This window comes from Eumetopias jubatus, unplaced genomic scaffold (genome assembly GCF_037043125.1).
Source record: "Eumetopias jubatus isolate StellerSeaLion01/CBP00866 unplaced genomic scaffold, mEumJub1_p1.0 scaffold_11, whole genome shotgun sequence".
Classification (NCBI taxonomy): domain Eukaryota; kingdom Metazoa; phylum Chordata; class Mammalia; order Carnivora; family Otariidae; genus Eumetopias; species Eumetopias jubatus.
The window spans coordinates 5,525,676-5,548,122 of NW_028274817.1; the positions used below are offsets into that span (position 1 = coordinate 5,525,676).

Below are 22,447 nucleotides of genomic sequence, written 5' to 3' on the forward strand. Positions count from 1 at the left end.
CACCCAGTGCTCATCACAGCACATGCCCTCCTCAGTACCCATCACCCGGTTGGTTACTCCATCCCCAAAACCCCCTCCCTTGTGTAACCCTCAGTTTGTTTGATATCCCTGTATCAGTAGCAGCTCAGATGGTGACCAGAACTTTTCATTCAGTTAGTCTCTTAGCACATTTTATTTTAATTACTTTTTGTGTCTTATGTGAACAATAAACATTTATTGACATGATAAGAGGTTTTACTTCTCAGACATTCGGAACTAAAAGACATTTTGCATAGACATTTCTTTCTGTTCTTATGGGGTCCCATCTTAACCAAGCTTCTTCAAAGAGAGACTAGAAGACTAGAGAAACAAACAGGTTAAAAGATGGCAAGCAACACAGTCCTGGAGACCATTTCAGAACTTTCAGCAATTCATGGGAAGCACTTTGTATATTGTATGTTCCTGTGTTGGGGAATTAGTATATCCCGATGTCCTCAGGCTTTGAATTACAACAGAGCATTGAGTTGGCAATTGACGTTTGTCAGTATTGCTGTCTATTTCCCAACAGCCACTTGTCTTTATCTCAAGCCTTGATTGAAATTTAGGTTGCAATGAAGAGAATGGAAATTGCTCTTAATATGTTTACGAGTGCACCATATGTGTCTGCTGTTCAGTGTTTGCTCCATTTTTTCCTGCCCTGAGTCTCAGCTACTCCTGATTTGAGTTAGACTGTGAAAGGACTAATTGATATTTGTTCTCAAACTTTGGGTATATTTGGGAGGGTGTGTGTGTGTATGTGTACACATGCACATATGTTTTGGAACTCTTGTGTTTGTGAGGGGACACTGTATTGTTTGTTTTTTGTGCTTTTGATTTATGGATTTTATTCTTACTTGGTCTTGATTTGTTTGTTGTCCATTTATATTTTGGTTTGTATGTTTGTTTTTTGTTGTTTTAGGGCTTTGTGCAAATTTATATTTGGATTTTTTATGTTCTTTGCTACTGATGATTTGATTTGTGTGGTGTGTGTGTGTATTTAAGAATTTGCAAATTTTTTCTTGTTATTGTCATTTAATTGAGTTTACTCTGTGAGTGTGTGTGATTATCTGAGTCATTATTTGTTTTTGCATTTCTGTTTGTTGGAATTGTCTTTATATGTGTTGAGGATTCTTTTGCTTATATTTGGGTTTGGGTTCATTCCTTTTATTGTTTTTTGTCATTGTTGTTTGCTTGTGAGGTTTTGTTTATGGTTTCACTTAGCAGTTCGTCTCAGATGTCCCTGAAATGTATAAAGCTGGTGAAATGAATACTTTGAGGTTACTCAGAGAGAGAAGGATGGGGGAAAGCAGAAGAAATGGCATTGAGCTTTGGGTGGATGAAGAGCAATATTCCTATTTTGGAGGGCCATTGTTTTTCTGTGAAGAGTTCTGTAAATCAGCTTTCTAGAAGTAAAATTTACATATAATAAAATTTACCATATTTAGTTGTACAATTTAATGAGCTTTTACAAACATATTCAATAAAGTAGCTAACAGCTCAAAGTTTCCGTCAGCCCCTCAAATTCCTTCATGTCCATCTGCAGTCAATCCCCTTCCCTTCCCTTTGGACTTCCCTGGAAACTACTGATCTACATTCTGTCACTATCGTTTTGTTTTTCCCTAATTTCAGATAAATTAAATCATACAGAATGTAGTAATTTTATGTTTCACTCTTTTCACTTAGCATATTACACTTACTCTTCATGAAGTTGTGTGTGCTCCATTTTATTGCTAAGTAGTATTCCATGGTATGGATATACCACAGTGTTTAATCCATTTACCTTTGAAGGATACTTAGTTTGTTTCCAATTTGGGGCAATTAAGAATATAACTGCCATAAACAGTTGAATACAGCTTTTTGTGTGAACATAGTTTTCATTTCTCTGGAGAAAACACCTAACAGTGAGGTTGCTGAGCCATATGTAAATGTATGTTTAAGTTTGTAAGAAGCTGCCAAACATTCAAAGTGGCTGTACCATTTTGCACTACCACCAGAAATGTGTGATATCTCCAGTTGATTCACATCTTAACTTTTAATTCTTTTTATATGGGTCTGTTGCTGAACCATTGAGCTTTTTATCTGTTCTTTCACCAATACCATACTTTCTTGATTTCTGAAGCTTTCTATAGTAAGTGTTGAAAGCAGACAGTGTTAGTCCTCTGACTTTGTACCTATTTTTAAAAACTGATTTGGCTATTCTGGTTCTTTTGTTTTCCCTATACATTTTAGGATCAAATTGTTGATATCTACAAAAATTCCCAAGGAGATTTTGATTAGGATTGGGTTGAATTTATGGATCCATGTGGGAAGATTTGACCTCTTACAATACTGACTCTCCCGATGTGTGAGAACAGTATATGTCTTTATTTATTTATAGCGAAGTGTATAATTTTTGTTCTAGATTATGGTACCATTTAAAGGGTCTAAATTATAATTGTTCATTGCTAGTATATAGAGAGATTATTTATGGTTTGCTGCCCATCTCTCAGGGATCACTCTTTCAATGCCTGATTTCTGGTAACCTGTAAGCTATTGTTTCCTATATTTTGGCAGTTTTTTTTTTTTTTTCATTATTTCAGGTGGGAAGATAAATTAGTTTCCTGTAACATCATCTTGGCTGGAAATGTACAACATACACACTAGGTGGTGGCTCTAAAATTGGCAAGTGTTTATTAGCATTCAGAGAGCTGTTTTCTTTTGAGCTAGGTACCCTTCCCCCACTTCAATACTGGGCTGCCTCAGGGAACTTTCTCAAGTGCCTCCTCAAGTACAAAATGTACAGACTTAAATTCTAGGGGAGAAGCTGCCCGTATAGATTGTTCAGTGATTTAAATTCCTGTGTCTGAGAGTGGCCTGACTAGATGGAAATAAGACTTGCTAGAAGAACATAGCCCTCATTTCTGATTTAGCAGCGCTTTTCTGCTCTGTAGTACTGAATTTTCTCCCTTTTCCCCCAAACTCTTAACCTTTTTTCACCTATCAATTCCCTTCACTATTTTCAAAACTTTCCTTTCTTGCTCCCCAAATTCTCTTCTGCTTCTCAGTTTCTCCCACAGCCCAACCAAAACTTTATTGAATCTCAGGGGTTGAAGCTACTTCTTTCTTTATGGACCTAAAAGTCTTTCCATTCTTCTGGATATACTTTTGGATACTATGTGACATTACCAAATGATGCAAAATTTCCCCAAACTTTTACTCTCCTTATTCTTTTACTTACTCTTTTAGTCTTGTCATTGTTCCCCTCCCGTATATATGTGAAAGGAGGAAGGGCAAGGAGAAACCAGTACTCAGATAGCCTTATATGATGAAATATTAAGTTGGTTTTTATATCCCACTTTTGACGTCCCTTCTTAATCTAGTGTGTGGGACAGTGGGGGGCGGGGTGGGAGAGAGAGGGAAGAAGGGGAAAGAGAGATTGAGAACTCCATAAGCCTGAAAGCCTCAGGATTGGAGCAGTGTATGAGAATCAGGTTGCACATTTTACATTTCTACTTGGGGAAATGGGGGCCTCCTGACGTTCCTCTCCTTTAATCTACACTGAAGGTTGAATTGACAACTTCTTTTTAGGGAAATTTGCTGTCTACCTTAAACGAGGAAATTTAGGTTGAAGATGAAAGGGGAAGAAAAACACTATTTTATGTACTAGCATTGCTAACACTGAACAATATATGTGTAATGACAGTACTTTGTTTTGAGGTTGTGTGATTTTTTTATTTCCTATTTTAGTTATGGTATGTGTTTTTTGGCAAGGTGTTTATGTTGTTTGTGGGTATTAGATATTTGGGATTTTTTGGAAGGGAAATTTTTAATTGTGGTCAAATATATATAACATAAATTTTAACCCTTTTTTAAGTATAAAACATGATGGCATTAAGTATATTCACATTGTTGTGCATCCATTACTACTATCTATCTCCATGACTTTTTAGTCATTCTAAAGTGAAACTCTATTTGCATTAAACAGCAACTCTTCATTATCCCCTCACCCCCAGCCCTTGGTAACTTCTATTCTATTTTCTATCTCTATGAATTTGCCTATATTGGTACCTCACACAAATGGAATCGTACATGATTTGTCCTTTTGTGTCTGGCTTCTTTCACTTAGCATAATATCTCCCAGGACCATCCTTGTTATAGCATGTGTCAGAATTTCCTTCCTTTTTAAGGCAGAATATTCCATTGTATTATATACTACATTTTATATGTATATCCATTTATCTGCCATGGACACTTGAATTGTTTTCACCTTTTGGGTATTGTGAGCAATACTGTTATGAATATGGGTGTACAAATATCTGTTCTAGTTTCTGCTTTCAGTTGTTTTGGGTATAAATCCAGGATTGGAACCTCTGGATCATACGGTAATTCTATTTTTTTTTTTTAAGACTGCCATACTAGGGCGCCTGGGTGGCTCAGTCGTTAAGCGTCTGCCTTCGGCTCAGGTCATGATCCCAGGGTCCTGGGATCGAGTCCCACATCGGGCTCCCTGCTCGGCGGGAAGCCTGCTTCTCCCTCTGACCCTCTTTCTGCTTGTGTTCCTGCTCTCGCTGTCTCTCTCTCTCTGTCAAATAAATAAGTAAAATCTGTAAAAAAGACTGCCGTACTATTTTTCATAGCAGCTCCACCATTTTACAATCCCACTAGCAATGCACAAAGGTTCTGATTTCTCCACATCCTGTCAACACTTGTTATTTTCTGGTTTGTTTCTGTTTTTTATAGTAGACATCCTAATGGGTGTGAAGTGGTATCTCACTGTGATTTCATTTGCATTTTCCTAATGATTAGTGATCTTGAGAATCTTTTCTTGTGCTTATTGACTGGAAATTAAAAAAAAATACTTTTTGATTATTTCAGTTTTGATTTATTAATATACAGATGTGGATTTGAGACTTTTGAGTCACTTTAGTCTATTGACTAAATAGAATTGTAGTCTGAATGTTTGGGGACTTGGACCCATCCAGATTAAATGTCCCTCACCTTGGGGCACCAGCGTGGCTCAGTCGTTAACGGTTAAGCGTCTGCCTTCGGGCTCAGGTCATGGTCCCAGGGTCCTGGGATGGAGCCCCGCATCGGGCTCCCTGCTCGGCGGGAAGCCTGCTTCTCCCTCTCCCGCTCCCCCTGTTTGTGTTCCCTCTCTCGCTGTCTCTCTCTCTGTCAAATAAATAAATAAAATATTGAAAAATAAATAAATAAATGTCCCTCACCTTATTCTCCCTCCCCATGGCAAGTAATTTAGCCAATTGTGTATTTTATTCAATACATCCATCTCTGTCTCTACAGACTCTTGTAAAACTCATCTCCCTAGCTCTTAAAGTATAACTTGTTTGGGGTGTGTGAATTTCTTTCACCTACTTAACCTTCACGGTCTCTCAGCTTCAGTTTTTAAAGGGAAAGACGGACCCATGGAGGCCTGTGCCTCCAAATGAAAAGATTAGAAAAGATCCTCTCAGCAACAAGAACTCTAGGAAAAGTAGAGAAAATCCAGGGCTGGGAAGGAAAAATTGTACACCTCTAGGCTCTAAGCCTATCTTCTCTCTTGATTCCAGGCAAGGTAAATGGACTGTATGTTATCTAGGAATGGTGGAGAAAATGGGATTTCGGTCCTGCGAATCCTAGCACCGCCTCTAAATTGTCTTCTCTTTTGAGTTTCCTGCATGTTTACTTTGCTTCTTCTGGGGTTTTGGAGTTAAGTTGTAGAACTCTGGACAAAGGACTAGGAAGGTTGGGGCACAGAGAGATGTGGTGGGTGTGTTGGGGGAAGCTTTAGCTTCAGTGGAAAGAAACCCAGTTTTAATATGCCATTTCTAGCAACTTGAAATTCAACAGGAAAATATTGATGAGGTTATCTCTTACTTGAGGAAGAGGAAAAGGGAGGATGGCTTGTTATCCCTCAGGCCTCAGAATCAGCACATTAAATGTGCAGTAAAGTAAGGGGATGCTCAATCAAAGGAGGGTTAGGAGAAGGACAGCATATGCTAGAAACTCTGCATTGGATGAAAACAACATGTGTGCATTTTGGCAGAGCCACCACCTTCAGCTGTGTGTAGTGCCCTACTTGAAAGAGTGTCATTCACATAGACTAGAATATGATTGTCACCTTTTTGAGTAGAGTAATGCACATTATGTACAATGTATGTGGTGGCTATGGCAGCGAGTGTTAGAGCTGCATACACAGAGCTGCCCTCCTTTAAGTCCAAGTACCATCCTCCCACTGCTGGGACTCTCATAAGCAGGGCTTGGAGAGCAAAACCTAGAGACTGAGGACTCCAGGGAAAAGTCACCCATGGAGGTTTTCCAGGGATTTGTATACCTTTATCCAAAGGAGGTGTGCCCACACAGGTGTAAAATTTGTACTGAGGATGTAGCTTTCCCTTCTTGTGCATTCAGAGCTTCTACTTTCTGCAGAACCCATGTACTCTTTATGCCCCGCTGATTCTTCCTAGCAACATTCCGTATGCAACATTTTGCATAATACCCAAAAGCCTCTCCCTTATCTTTTGGGGCTTTTCAAATTCCCTCCTGCCTCAGAAGCTTCCTTCTAGACCCAAAACTTCTTTACTGTCTAGGACTGAAGACAAGTCTTTCCTCAGAGGTTTAGATGCACTTCCCTACTTAGAAAAATATATATATTTTCTTCACCAAGTAGGTGAAAGGTATATATAAACATATACATATATCTAAATATTATTTAAAATACATATTTGTGTATATCTATATCAATTCTTTCTGAATTCACCATAACCATAGGTGTTAAGAATGTCCCTAGAATATTTAATTTGGTTAGTTCCTTTTACTCTATTTAACATCTTATGTTTTTTTTTATTCTGTGAAAAGATGCAGGGAGAGGACAGTACTTATCTCAGACCTCTTGAGAACGAGGATATGTCACTTGCTCTTTTCCCTTCCACACTTCCTGAGTGGTTCCTTCTTAACGCAAGGTCTTCACAAAGAAAAAGCAAGAGTCATAGAGAAATGGATGGCACTAGACCCCTGGAGATGATCTGCAGGACCAGAAAAGTAACTGGGAAGCAGGTTGTATACACTATAGTGCTGGGAAATGGGGTTGGGGAGCTGCCATTCTGATGCTCCCTTCCAGATGAGTTCCCATAAACCACATCGCATCAGCACATTGAATGGGCAAGTGGTTGTGGAATTTTGCTGTCATCTCAAATCAGTTATATGTCTTACCCCACTCCAAATCTTGGGGGAAATTTAGATTATACCAACAGGAAGGGAATTCCTCTAATTTATCTCCCAATATTATTATTACATTACTACCTGTATACAACCAGTGTCAAATGCTCAAGAGGTGTGCTTCCCTCTCATGAGCTCTGTGGGTTTCTCCGGGCAGAAAGTCTCACACCCTCAGATTCATGCCAGGCAGTGACAGTGATGCCATTGCAAATTGTTCTCAATTTGATTCTGTGCTTATTTTTGAAAAGGCATGTGAGTTTATGTGTGAGTGTATGTGTGTTGGTGTTCATAAATTAGTTGATTGGCTCATGTATATATTGCATTGCTTGAATTTGGTTTGAGCTTTCAGATTGTTTTGGTTTAGTAATAATTGCTTATGTGGACTTTGGTACCTGGTTTTATTATTTGTTTATTTCTTTGTTTTGCGATTATTTTATTTGTACTTTTGCTTTTATTTACAGAGTCTGTGTATGTGTTTTTAAAATTTGGTTTTTGCTTTTTTAATTAGTGTTTTTTGTTTCTATTTCAGTGTGCATGACATTTTGGGTTTTATTATTTGCTTGTATGCTTGAGCATTTTTTAGTTAGAATTTTGGCTTGTTGTTCAGTGAATGTTTGGGTTTTGGACAGGGTGTTATTCTTGCATTATTTACTTTTGGTTCAAGTCTGGGTTCCTTTTTTATTTGGTTTTGATTTATGTGTTTTGCTTAATTTGTTCAGAGAGGTCCTTTGGAGTTTTAGCTGTGCTTGTATGTGTGTGTTTAGGTATGCATTTTGCTTGTGTTTTGGGATTTTAAAATTTGTATGATTTTTTTCTTTGGTGGGTTTTGCTATTTTTTTCCCTTTAATATTTTTGTGGGGCTCTTTAATTTTTGCTTTGTGGATATTTATGTGTGTGTGTTATATTTGGGGTTTGGTTTGTGCAAGTTGTGGGAGTTCATTTGGGTTTGTACGGTTTGCCTCAGTATGTACACTCATATGGCTTGATATTTGCCATATGTTTTCTTATCAATATATTCATATGTTGTTTTTGTTTGGGTTTTTGTGGTTGCCTTATTTATTTATTTACTTAATCCTGTTTATTGAGTTTGGCTTATATGATGGAGTGTTGGTGGAGATTTTTTTTTTTAATCTTATTGGTTTTGTTTTATTGTTGATTTATTTGTGCCTTGTTTTTCTGATTTTTTTTAATTGTTTGTAAAGGTTTTGGTGCGTTGGGGTATGATCTGTTTTGTTAGGGATGGATTGTTTGTTGTTTGTTGAGTTTTTTTAGCTTATATGGTATTTGTTTTTTGAATTGTGTATATGAGTGTGTGTTTGTTATTTGAGAGTTTTTGTATTAAGGGATTGCTTAATTTGGGGGCATGATTTCATTTTTGGCTATTGCAGTCCTTTGCCCTTCCATTTGAAAAGCATTATTAAGGTATTTGGTATGAAATCTACAATTTGATACATTCTAGCATATTTATGTACTCATGAAATCATCACCACAATCAAAATAGGGAACGTTATCCATTGTGTCCAAAAGATTCCTCCTGCCCTGGGTGATCCCTCATTCCTTCTCTTCTCCCTACCACTACATGCCCAGGCAATCATTGAGCTGCTTTCGGTAACTAGAGATTAGATTTTAGTTTCCAGATTTTTATCAGAATGAAATCAGAGTATATACTATTTTTGTCTAATTTATTTCCCTCAATATAATTATTTTGAAATTCACCAATATTGTTAGATAAATCAATAGCTCATTTATTTTTATAGCCAAATAGTATTCAATTATATGGATATTGCACAGGTGTTTTTCGTTTTGTCTTGTTTTTTAATGCATTCATCTTTGATGGGCATTTATCTTCAGTTTGGGGTGATTTGGGCTTTGACTATTAGAAATAAAGTAGCTATGAGGCTTGGTATAAAAATATCTGTATGGAAATATGCTTTCTTTTTGAAAGGCTGGATCATATAATATAGTAGGCATATGTTTGCCTTTTAAAGAGACTAACAAGCTGTTTTTCAAAGTGGTTGTACTGTTTCCCATTCCTCCTTCCAGTTTATGATTTCCAGTTGCTCTGTATCTTTGTCAGCACTTTTTATTACCTGTAGTTTTAATTTTAGCCATTCAGATAGATGCTGATGTTTCATTATGGTTTTAATTGGTATTTCCCTATTCACTAATGATGTAGAGCGTATTTTTCATGTGATTAATCCCTGTTCCTATATGTTTTTTGGTGAAGTGCCTATTCCAATCTTTTGTCCATTTGTAATTGTGATTGATTTTCTTATTAATGAGTATTGAGAATTCTTTATAAATTTTGGAAACAAGTCCTTTATCGGATAGGTAATTTACAAATATTTTCTCCCATTCTCTACCATGTGGGTTGCCTTTTATTCTCTTCAACAGTCTCTTTCAAAGATCAGAACTTGATTCCAAAGAGGCCCACTTTTTCAGTTTGTTCTATTATGGATCGTGCCTTTGATGTCATATCTAAGAAATCTTTCCCTAACCAAAATGGACAAAATTGAAGAGGGCTTCCACCAGAACTTGACCATGCTAGCACCCTGTTCAGATTTCCATGCTCCAGAACTATGACCAATAAATTTCTGTTGTTTACAAGCCACTCAGTCTATGGTACTTTGTTATAGCAACTCGAACTGACTAAGACAGAAAGGATAAGTAGGAACTCTGCTACCTCTGTCTTCAGGTATCCAGTCCAGTGAGAGGGTGAGGGCTGGGCTGAGAGTATGAGTCGTGTATTTCTTGTATTCTCCTGTTTACCATTTCTATATTTTGCAACAGCTGCTTTTGACTAGGATAGTCATGAATATCCTATCATTTACTACCTCCCTTTCTCTGTCCTAAAACTCTCCCCAGGGATGCATGCGGCAGGGAGATGGTATTAGCTACTTCATCATCAGAACTATCCTAGTAGTTGTCATGGGCTTTAAACCAGTATTCTCAAAACATTGTCCTCAAAATCAGTGCAAGTCTAAATCTTGTCAATAAAACAGGAGACTTCTGGTTCAGGCAAGGTAGCGTAGATCGAACCCTACACATCTCAGCTTAGTACAACTGTAATGCTGGAAATAACACAAGAGGCAACTAAAGGAAAACTCTGAAAGATGGAAAGAGGAAGGTAAACTGGTTAGGAACTTCAAGACTGGACAATGGCAGAGCTGCAGGTTATCTTGTGGCCTCTTACGGAACAAGAGAAGTCAACCTAGGCATAAGGTTTTCCACCCCCCTACCTAGCAACAGAAGGCAGGCTAAATAGGATCATTGTTCCTCTCCTTTTAGCATTAAGATGAAAGCACGGCCCCATCAGAACTGCGGTGTCCTAATGTGGTTTGTCTCAATTAGTCTAAGATTTTTGTTTTCAGTGATGGATAATTAAACAGAAGAGGCCAAGGGCTTGAGGACATCTGGATCTCTTTACTTGACCCAGTCTTCCTTTTTCTTTCAATGAAGAAAAACGTTACAGCTAGGTATGGATTTCCTCAAACCCTCCCACTTCCCTATCCACAAGAACTTTAGATTCTGGTTGCTCATCTCTCAAAGTCCTATTTATTTTTGGAAATTCTTTACCCCAAACTTCACTCTGAGTGTGCCCATTTGCATGTTGTCATGAGATTTGAAAACACCTAGAGAGACAGAATGGAAAGGTGGGAAAAATGCTCTCAGCAAACAGGTCTCACATGAAAGCCTCAGAAATTCTGTTTTGTTAACCATTTCTGTTTGTTTGTATAGGCTGATTTTTTTCCACGATCTGAGGAAGAAGTGGGCTTTCTGACCTCACCATGCTGGCACCTAAATGCCCACTCTTCTCCCTAAGGAGTTTCTTGTGTTTCCTCACTGGCTCTTCTGTGGGTTGGAGTTTAGGTAGATAACACTGAAAGAGGCATCAGAGAGTTTGCAGTGCAGGAGCCTGAAGGGCTGAGGTGTTTGACTTTTTACTTAAAGGATTACTTTGGGCCCAGGATGTAATGAGCACTGGGTGTTATATAAGGCTGTTAAATCACTGAACTCCACCTCTGAAACTAATAATACACTATATGTTAATTGAATTTAAATAAAAAAATAAATTAAAAAAAGGATTACTTTGGGGGTGGCAAAATAGTTTTTAGTGAACCATCCCTATTATCATTAATAATTAGAAAATCAACAGGACAATGCCAACATAGATTCTTCTTCCTAAGGAAGAGGAGATGGAGGGAGGTTGATTCTACCTTGCTCCTGAAACCTGGCTCATTAAAGATGCAGTACATGAGGGGATACTCAGAGGATGGAAAAGGAAGAGCGGTAGCATGGAGGTCACAGAGGCACTTTGGTCAAATGTTGGTGTCTATTCAAAGGCTTAAAGGTGTGAAAATGGAATGAAAGCTTCATGAGATAGGCCTTTGAGCAGGGCTGCCACATCCAGCCACTTTATATACAGTGCCGTACTCAAGGTGATGGGATTCACATAACAAAACTATATATTTTGTCTTTTTGAAGTGGGGTAATGTACAACATGTTCATCAACATGTGGTCGTCCTGGGGTTGGGGTGGAGCTTCAGGTTCAGCTGTCCTCCTCTGAGTAAGGAGCCACCTCCTCAGTGCTGAGCCATTTCAGAGGACTCTCAGCAGCACATCTAGAGAGGCCAGATCCAGCAAAAGAGGTTTCTTGGAAAAGCTTCTCCTCACATACATTCTCTCGGGATTTGCATCCCACTGTTCTGAAAAGGCCTGACCAAATTGGGAAGAATTTTGGAGATGGGTCCCTCTCTGTAGTCTCAGAGTTCCTTCTTTCTGAAGAAATTCCTGTGCTCAAAACTACCACTCTGCTCTCAGCTTTCAAATTTCCTCACAGGAGCCTTCTCCTTCATTTTCTATCCTACCTTAGAATCCTCTTCTGCTGAACTCAGAAGCCCTTGACTCTTTCAGGGATTGAATCTAGCTGTTTTCTCAGGGTCTAGAAGCTCTCTCTTCCCTTAATTATCATTTTACATTTTCTCTGGTCACCATATCAGTCGGAGAGACTAAGATAGTACATGGAAATTTTCATGCAATAAATATATTTACTTTTGTTTTTTAAAGTTTTGTGTAAAGGCATGACAAAATGTGACAATCCACCTCTCAGAACTTTGAAGAATGAGGAAATATTGTGTTGGCTTTTCTCTCTTATTTTCTTTAAATCTAAAAAAAATTGTTTTAGATTCCACATATCAGTGATACCATACAGTATTTGTCTTTCTCTGTCAGGCTTATTTCATTTAGCATAATGCCCATCAGGTTCATCCTTTGTGTCACAAATGGCGGATTTTCTTCTTTCTGTGGATGAATAACATTGTTATGTATCTATATATATGTATGTATAGAATACACACACACACACACACACACACACACACAGACACATCTACATCCATCCCACATTTTCTTTATCCATTCATCCATCAGTAGAGACTTAGGTTATTTACATATCTTGACTATTTTGAGTAATGCTACAATGAACATGGGAGTGCAGATATTTCTTCCACATACTGATATCATTTCTTTCAGATATATACTCAGAAGTGGGATTGCTGGATCATATGGTAGTTTTATTTTTAAATTTTTTGAGGAATCTCTATACTGTTTTCTATAGTGGCTCTACCATTTTACATTTCCACCAATAGTGCACAAAGGTTTCCTTTATTCCACATTTTTAAAAAGTTTTTATTTAAATTCAAGTTAGTTAACATGCAGTGTAATATTAGTTTCAGATGTGTACAATTTAGTGATTCGACACTTCCATACATCACCCAGTGCTCATCATGAGAAGTGCACTTCTTCATCCCCATCACCTAGTTCACCCATTCCTCCACCCACCTCCCCTCTGTAACCATCAGTTTGCTCTCTAGAGTTAAGAGTCTATTGCACATTTTGCCATTAGTTATCTCTTCTCTTTTTGATGATAGTCATTGTAACAGGTGTAAGGTGATATCTCATTGTGGCTTTAATTTTCATTTTCCTGATGATTAATGATGCTGAGCACCTTTTCATGTACGTGTTGATCATTTGTGTGCCTTCCTTGGAAAAAAATGTCTATTCAGGCCCTTTTCCCATTTTTAAATTGGATTATTTGGGAAGGGATTGTTTTTGGTTTTGCTATTGAGTCATTTGAGTTCTTTGTATATTTGACATTTTAACCCCTTATCAAATATGTGGCTTGCAAATATTTTCTCCTGTTCCATAGATTACCTTTTCAATTTATTATTTCTTTTGCTATGCAGAAGCTTTTTAGTTTGATGTAGTCCCACTTGTTTAACTTTTGTTGTCTGTAATTTTGGTATTTCTTCCAAAAAATCATTGCCAACACCAATGTCAAGGAGTTTTCCCTATTTTTTCCCTAGGAGTTTTACAGTTTTCTATTTTTTCTTTTCTTTCTCTTTTTCTTTCTTTTCTTTTTTTTTTTTTTTTTGAGCTAATCTATTTTGAGCTAATTTTTGTGAGTGGTATAAGGTAGGGGTCCAATTTCATTCTTTTGCATGTGAATATCCAATGTTCCCAGCACCATTTATTAAATTTTTCGTGTCCTTTCCCCATTGTGTGTATTTGACATCCTTGTCAAAATTAGTTGACCTTGTATGCATGAGTTTATTTCTGGGCTATTCTGTTTCTTTGGTCTATGGGTCTGTTTTTATACCAGTTCTCTTGTTCATTTTGTGGTGTCACTCTTAACCAAGGGCTCTCAGAGGAGAGAGCAAGAGAATGAGCAACCACCAACCCTGAAGATCATTACTGAAGTGAAGCACAACCTGGGAGCCAAGGTATAAATGTTACATTTCTATGTGGGGGGAAGGGATATAATCTGATAACCTGATGCCACATCACCTCTCAGGTAGTCTCTTAAATCATCAGGGTATTGAGTTGGCAACTGATGTTTGTGGATTGTGTTGTCAATCTCTAAATCATCATATAACCCAAAAGCCTCACCCAAAGCATGAACAAAGTTCAGCTGTAGTGAAGAGGAGAGAAATTTTTCTACTTTTTGTGCTAACATTGTCACCAAGACACCACATCTGTTTACTTCTCATGGTGTCCACTTCTGTCTTTCCTGAACTCTTGGCATTTCCCTGTGCAGTAAAGGTCATTTAGCCCTAATATGTGCTAGATTGTAGCAGGGACTCAAGTTCGTTCTCAGCTTTTGATTTTATTGAGTGAAGTCATTTTTTTGGTGTGTATGTTTTGGGGTTTTGTATTTTTGTGAGGATATACTCTATGTTTTTTTTTGATGGGGTTATTTTTTATTTATGGAATTCTTGTTTTTTTTATTATTATGTTCAGTTAGTCACTGTATAGTACATCACTAGTTTTTGATGTAGTGTTCAATGATTCATTAGTTGCATATAACACCCAGTGCTCATCACAACACATGCCTTCCTTAATACCCATCACCTGGGTACCCCATCCCCCCACCCCCCTCCCCTCTGAAACCCTCAGATCTTGTTTTGTTTTTATGATCTTTTTGTTCATTGAAATTTAGTTTATGCATTGTTTTTTGTTGTTTTCTTTGCTTGTTTGCTTTTTGGGTTTGTTTCCTGTGGGGTTTTGTATATCTGAATTTCTTGTATTTTATAGGTTCTTTTTAGTGCCCTGCTGATTGGTGTGTGTGTGTGTGTTCTTTTTAATGTGTGTTATTTAGAATATTCAGTAGTACTTTTAATTTTTTATTGTTTGCACTGCACTGTTTTATCTGGATTATCTTTTGGTTTGTTTCATTATCTGCATGTTTATTTGCGTGTATTTGTGTGTATTTGTATGCATTTGCATGTGTTGCTTTTTCTGCATGTTGATTTTCGAGTACATAATGCTGCTCCTTCTGCTGCTTCAGACCTCCATCTCTTTTCAGAGGATGCCAAGCTAAAGCCCACATGGTAGTATAAAGAAGAATCAATGTGTGAAGAAAAAAATTTTGTCCAACACCGTTCTAACTGAGCTCTACCAGATCTGCAATATCTAGATATAATGAGTGAGTTAAATTACCCTTTCTACTTAACAGCTGACTTTTGGGAAATAAAATAGTTTTTTATGTGCCCACTATATTAAATTGAAAAGCAGAATAATTCAGGCAAATATCCTAAATCTAAGAGGAAGAGGGAAAAGGCAAGGAGGAAGTCTTATTCTCAGTCCTAAAATCTGTCCCATGAAATACACTGCAGGTGAAGAGATAGGCATTCAGGGGAAGGCAAAAGAGAGGGGAGCATAGTGGTTGCTTTCCAGGTCTTTTGGGTATATTCTGCTTATCCCTCATTGGGAGTATTAGGGTGTTGATTGTACTGGCATAGTGATGGGGGTGTGGAGTTTGGGCAGGATCACCACCTTCAGCTATGGTGTGTGCAGTGCTCCACTTCAGGAAGTGCCATCCATGTAGCTAGAAATATGATTGGCACCTCTTAGAGTGAAGTAATGTGCAACTGGTACAACATCAGTGCTGGCCCTGGGAGAGGCAATATCTGCACACAAGTATCATTTCTTGAAACTTAGAACCACCCATTCAATGCTGGTTCAACTCATGGGACACTTTAAAGAGCCTTCTAAAATCTAGGGAGGGAGGGTCCCCGGAAAAACCTCACTTGTAGGTTCTTCAGGGCTTTATATCACTTTGTTAAAAAGGTCAGGCCTGCCGCCTTCAGCTAATCTGTGTTCAATGCCCCACTCAGGCAGGCATCATTCACATATATTGATTCATAAATGGCACCTTTCTGAGTAGTGTAATGTGCATTGAGGACAACATTTGTGGTGGCATTGGCAATGGTAGGTGGAACTTTAGTGACAGAGCCACATTCCCTTGAGCCCTGGTACCTACCCTTCAGTGGTAGGACACTTCTCAGTACTCTCTGAAGCACCTCTTCTGAAACCCAATCCAGAATTTAAGGGCCTCTGGGAAAAGTTTCTCATAAAGGTTCTTCAGGTATTTATAGCTCTTTGTCCGCAAAAGGACTGACCACACTTGGAACAATATTTGGGATAGGAACAATATCCTCCTTCTCCTGTATGTGTTAGTCTTTCCTCTCTGCACAACAAATACTCTTCCTGCCTTCAAAACTCCTGAATAATTTACATCTATTTGCTTTCCTCACAATAGTCAAGTCTTTTTTTTTTTTTTTTTTTTTTGGTAGCCCAAATAACCTTTTGTCCTTCCTTGCTGAATTCCAAACTTTTTAAGCCTGTCATGGAGTGATGCTCTCTAATTCCTTTGAATATCCTTATGTAATTTTGGTGATGCTATCATATCAGAAGATTATCTATCTATCTATTTATCTATCTATCTATCTATATGAGAGAGGAATTGATTATAAAGAATTATTAGAGAAGTTGTTAAGTCCCAGGATCTGCAGGGTGAGTTGGAAAGGTAGAGACTGAGGAAAAACCAATAGTGTAGTTTCAGTCTGAAAGCTTGTGGGCTCAAGACCCAGGAAGAGTAGATGTTTCTGTCTGAGTCCAAAGACAGAAAAAAAAAAAAAAAAACTGATGTCCTAGCTCAAGGCAGTCAGGCAGGAAGGATTCTCTGTTATTCAGTGAAGGATGAGCCTTTTTGTTCTATTCAGGCCTTCAACTGATTTCATGAGGCTCACCAACATTAGGGAGGGCAATCTGCTTTACTCAGTCTGTAATTTCAATATTAATCTCTTCCAAAAACACCCTTATAGAAATACCCAGATTATGTTTGACCAAACATCTGGACACCATGTGGCCCAGTCAAGTTGACACATAAAATTAACCATCACAAGTCCATTTCGTGTCAACTTGGAACCCATATGTATCTCCTTAAAACATACTAAATCTCCAAATGAAGACAATATCAAGGTCATAACCCTGCCCCAGCATGATACACTTTCCTGCATACAACTGAAAATGTACTAACTTCTTCCCCAGATGAGGAGGTAAAGGCCTTGAGTGATGTTTACTCTTCTCTTTGATATCCTTTAACTGAAATATGATGTGACATTTAAAATATTTAATTACTCTGACATAAAGTCAATACGTCTTATGTTACAGGATAAGGGGACAAGAGAGGATAGAAAACAAACATATTTGCTATATAATATACATACATATCTTCATAACAAACTAAAGAAGAAATACTCATGACAATTGCACATTGCTGTAACTGGCTACATGGTTGTAGCTATTATTTATAACTACCTTCTTCCACCATCCATGCTGTAGTCCCTCTGCCTTCAGCAACCACCTCAGCTGGTCCTGGTTCTTTAAGGAGGTTACCCAAACCTTCATTCCTGAAAGGTCTGGACTATTAGTAGTCCTACCTGGATTGGGTTGTTGCAGCTTTCCATTCACCTTAATCACAGGGCTGCAAAAAACAAGAGTCCAGGGCCAGATGGCTTCCCAGGGGATTTCTACCGAACATTTAAAGAAGAAATAATACCAATTCTTCTGAAGCTGTTTCAAAAAAATAGAAATGGAAGGAAAGCTTCCAAACTCATTCTATGAGGCCAGCATTACCTTGATCCCAAAACCAGACAAAGACCCCATCAAAAAGGAGAATTACAGACCAATATCCCTGATGAACATGGATGCCAAAATACTCACCAAGATACTAGCCATTAGGATCCAAAAGTACATTAAAAGGATTATTCACCACTACCAAGTGGGATTTATTCCTGGCCTGCAAGCGTGGTTCAACATTTGCAAATCAATCAACATGATACACCACATTAATAAAAGAAAGGATAAGAACCTTATGCTCCTCTCAACTGATACAGAAAAAAACATTTGACAAAACACAGTATCCTTTCTTGATTAAAACTCTCCACAGTGTAGGGATAGAGAGAACATACCTCAGTATCATAAAAGCCATCTATGAAAATCCCACAACAAATATCATTCTCAATGGGGAAAAACAGAGCTTTTCCCCTAAGGTCAGGAACCTGACAGGGATGCCCACTCTCACCACTTTTGTTCAACATAGTACTAGAAGTCCTAGCCTCAGCAATCAGACAACAAAAGGAAATAAAAGGCATTCAAATTGGCAGAGAAGAAGTCAAACTCTCACTCTTTGCAGATGACATGATACTTTATGTGGAAAACCCAAAAGACTCCACTCCAAAATTGCTAGAACTCATACAGCAATTCAGCAACGTGGCAGGATATAAAATCAATGCACAGAAATCAGTTGCATTTCTGCACACTAACAATGACAAAGAAGAAAGAGAAATTAAGGAATTAATCCCATTTACAATTGCACCTAAAACCATAAGATACCTAGGAATAAATCTAACCAAAGAGGAAAAGGATCTGTATTCTAAAAACTACAGAACACTTATGAAAGCAATTGAGGAAGACACAAAGAAATGGAAAAACATTCCATGCTCATGGATTGGAAGAATAAATATTGTTAAAATGTCTATGCTACCCAGAGCAATCTACACATTCAAAGCAATCCCTAACAAAATTCCATCAACTTTTTTCCACAGAGCTGGAACAAATAATCCTAAGATTTGTATGGAACCAGAAAAGACCCTGAATACCCAGGGGAATGTTGAAAAAGAAAACTAAGGCTGTTGGCATCACAATGCCAGACTTCAAGCTCTATTACAAAACTGTAGTGATCAAGACAGTATGGTACTGGCACAAAAACAGACACATAGATCAGTGGAACAGAATAGAGAGCCCAGAAATGTACCCTCAACTCTATGGTCAACTAATCTTCGACAAAGCAGGAAAGAATGTCCAGTGGAAAAAAGACAGTCTCTTTAATAAATGGTGTTGGGAAAATTGGACAGCCACATGCAGAAGAAGGAAACTGGATCATTTTCTTACACCATATACAAAGATAAACTCAAAATGTATGAAAGATTTGTGTGAGACAGGAATCCATCAAAATCCTAGAGAACACAGGCAGCAACCTCTTCAACCTCAGCTGCGGCAACTTCTTGCTAGACACATCTCCAAAGGCGAGAGAAACAAAAGCAAAAATGAACTATTGGGACTTCATCAAGATAAAAAGCTTTTGCACAGCAAAGGAAACAGTCAACAAAACTAAAAGGCAACCTACAGAATGGGAGAAAATATTTGCAAATGACATATCAGATCTAATATCCATGATCTATAAAGAACTTATCAAACTCAACACCCAAAACCCAAATAATCCAATCAAGAAATGGGCAGAAGACATGAATAGACATTTCTCCAAAGAAGACATACAAATGGCCAACGGACACATGAAAAAATGCTCCACATCACTTGGCATCAGGGAAATACAAATCAAAACCACAATGAGATACTGCCTCACACCAGTCAGAATGGCTAAAATTAACAAGACAGGAAACAACAAATGTTGGCAAGGATGCAGAGAAAGGGGAACACTCTTACACTGTGGGTGGGAATGCAAGCTGGTACAGCCACTCTGGAAAACAGTATGGAGGTTCCTCAAGAAGTTAAAAATAGAGCTACCCTACAACCTAGTAATTGCACTACTAGGAATTTACCCCAAAGATACAGATGTAGTGATCTGAAGAGGCACCTACACCTCAATGTTCATAGCAGCATTGTCCACAATAGCCAAACTGTGGAAGGAGCCAAGATGTCCATCAACAGATGAATGAATAAATAAAGAAGATGTGATACACACACACACACACACACACACACACACACACACACACACACATACACACAGGGGAATATTACTCAGCCATCAGAAAGGATGAATACTTACCATTTACATGGACGTGGGTGGAACTGGAAGGTATTTTGCTGAGCAAAATAAGTCAGTCAGAGAAAGAAAATTATCATATGGTTTCACTCATATGTGGAAGATAAGAAAGCTCAAAGGATCACAGGGGAAGGGAGGGAAACAAGAATGGGAAGTCATCAGAGAGGAGACAAACCATGAGAGACTCTTAACTATGGGAAACAAACTGAGGGTTGCTGGAGGGGAGGTGGGGAAGGGGTAACCGGGTGATGGGCATTAAGGAGGGCACGTGATGTGATAAGCACTGGGTGTTATATGCAACTGATAAATTATTGAACGCTACATCTGAAACTAATGATGTACTATATGTTAACTAATTGAATTTAAATAACAAAAAATACATGTAAAAGAAATCACAGGGCTGCTAATACTAAGAGATGCCCTGCGGGATCTCCTGTATTCCAGACCCATTCTCCTGTACCTCCACTGTGGAGGAGTAGTCCAATTTCTCCTTCATACTCAGGATCAGACATACCAGCAAGCACGGGAACTCCCCACTCAGACTTCTTGAAAATTAGGAAATATTGTATTGAGCTTTTTTTCCTCTATGTTTTAGGAGTTATGTCTTTTTAACCACAGCTTTTTAGTGGGACAGAGACAGAAATAGAACAGTACCTCTTTTACATTGGAAAATGGTGATGTGTCTGTGCTTTCATGGGGTAACAGACCTTAGAATCTCCTGCTATGTGCTAGGTTGCTGCAAAGACTTTTTTGAAGTGACTGAGGGGTATGTGAAGCAGAGAAGGAGAAATTGTACTCATGCTGGTGGTTGAAGGAAATAGTTTTGAGGTTTTTTTTTTTTCCCCCTTTAAGAAGTTTAGAGAGCTATGTCCAGGGCCCACATACTTCAAGGACGAGAGAAGCAGACAAAAGAGAAAATGATATATATATCAATGTTTCCATAGAATCAGACTTCAGTTACTATTCATGAACTTCAACAATTCAAAGGAAAGGATCAAGAAATTTGGAATTATTTTGTTCCCTGAAATATGTTTCCTTGACCATAACTAAGCTCTGAGACTGAGCTGTGTGCTTCCCTGTCTTTTGCGGGTGGTAGATGTTTAGTAGACTGATGGGAATGACGCACAGGGCATATCTGGTAGTGAAAATCTTCATTGTTTTCCCATATCAATGTAAAAGAAGTACATGGCTACTGTGCAAGATGCTTCTAATCATTCATTCTTACTAAACTAAAAGCAAAATGATCAAGCCCAGTAGTATATGCTCGGAAGGAAAGAATTTTGCTCAGCTCTCTGCCAATGAAGTTTCATCATGTCTGTAGTGTCTACATTAGATGGGACACTTCTCTACTGTATTCTGTTATTTCTATTAGGATTGCTTTGGGAAATTAGGAAGTCGTGTATCTAGAATTGGAACTAGGAAAAAACAAAACCGAGTCTAGGAGGCCTGTTCTGGGAATTTCCCTGAAGAGTATGAATCTATGGTCCTAGTTTATCATAAGTCTTCCTGCCTCAAGGATTTGGCTCCCTCCCAGCTCTTGAGGTCCTTGATTTGACTTACAACAACTTGAATGAAAATTCTCTTCCCGGAATCTTCTTCTACCTTACCACCCTGCGTGCACTCCATCTAAGTGACAACGATTTTGAAATCCTGCCGCCAGATATTGGGAAGCTCACAAAGTTGCAGATACTCAGCCTTAGGGATAACGACCTGATCTCGCTGCCTAAAGAAATCGGGGAGCTTACTCAGCCTAAGGAACTCCACATTCAGGGGAATTGCCTGGCCGTTCTGCCCCCCGGAACTAGGAAACTTGGATTTAACTGGTCAGAAGCAAGTGTTCAAAGCAGAGAACAATCCCTGGGTTACCCCAATCGCTGACCAATTCCAGCTCGGCGTGTCCCATGTTTTTGAATATATCCGTTCTGAGACGTACAAATACCTCTACGGCAGACACATGCAAGCAAACCCGGAACCACCAAAGGAAAATAATGACAAATTGAAAAAGATCAGCCGGAAACCCCTGACAGCCAAGAACAAATAAAGTGTTGGCATGGGCTGAACTTCTGGTTGCTTCCCTCATTATGACTTCTGTTCTCCGTTACTGTATCCCACAAATAAATACATGTGTATGTGTTGTTTTTTTTTTCTCTTTCTAGAACTTATCACCTTACCTTTTAAATGTTTTCAGTAGGTGGTAGATTTTTATAAATTCTTAAAACCATTTCCATTTGTTTGCTTAAAAATGCCAAAGGCAGGAAACAAAGCTCTAATTCCACTGCAAATTCTATAGTAGGCACAGAGTTCAGTCCCTTGAATAGATGTTCACAAAGTTGTGAACCAAAATTTCAGGGAATGTATGGTGTTTCTTGCATTTAGGGGAGAGAACTTATTTTATGGACAGTTGAAGGCAAGGGAACACATAGAGACTGGAAGACCAGGAGACATCTAGATGACATTTTCCTTAGCCTTACTTTATATTTCAAAAGTAATAAATGTAAATAATATTAAATTACTATATTAGATAAATGTATTTACACAAATCCT

General features: G+C 38.2%; 1 pseudogene; it reads left to right on the forward strand.

Annotated features, from left to right (window-relative positions):
• Nucleotides 1-15,941: 15,941 nt before the first annotated feature.
• Nucleotides 15,942-22,028, forward strand: LOC114199018 (ras suppressor protein 1 pseudogene; annotated as a pseudogene).
• The last annotated feature ends 419 nt before the right edge of the window (nt 22,029-22,447 follow it).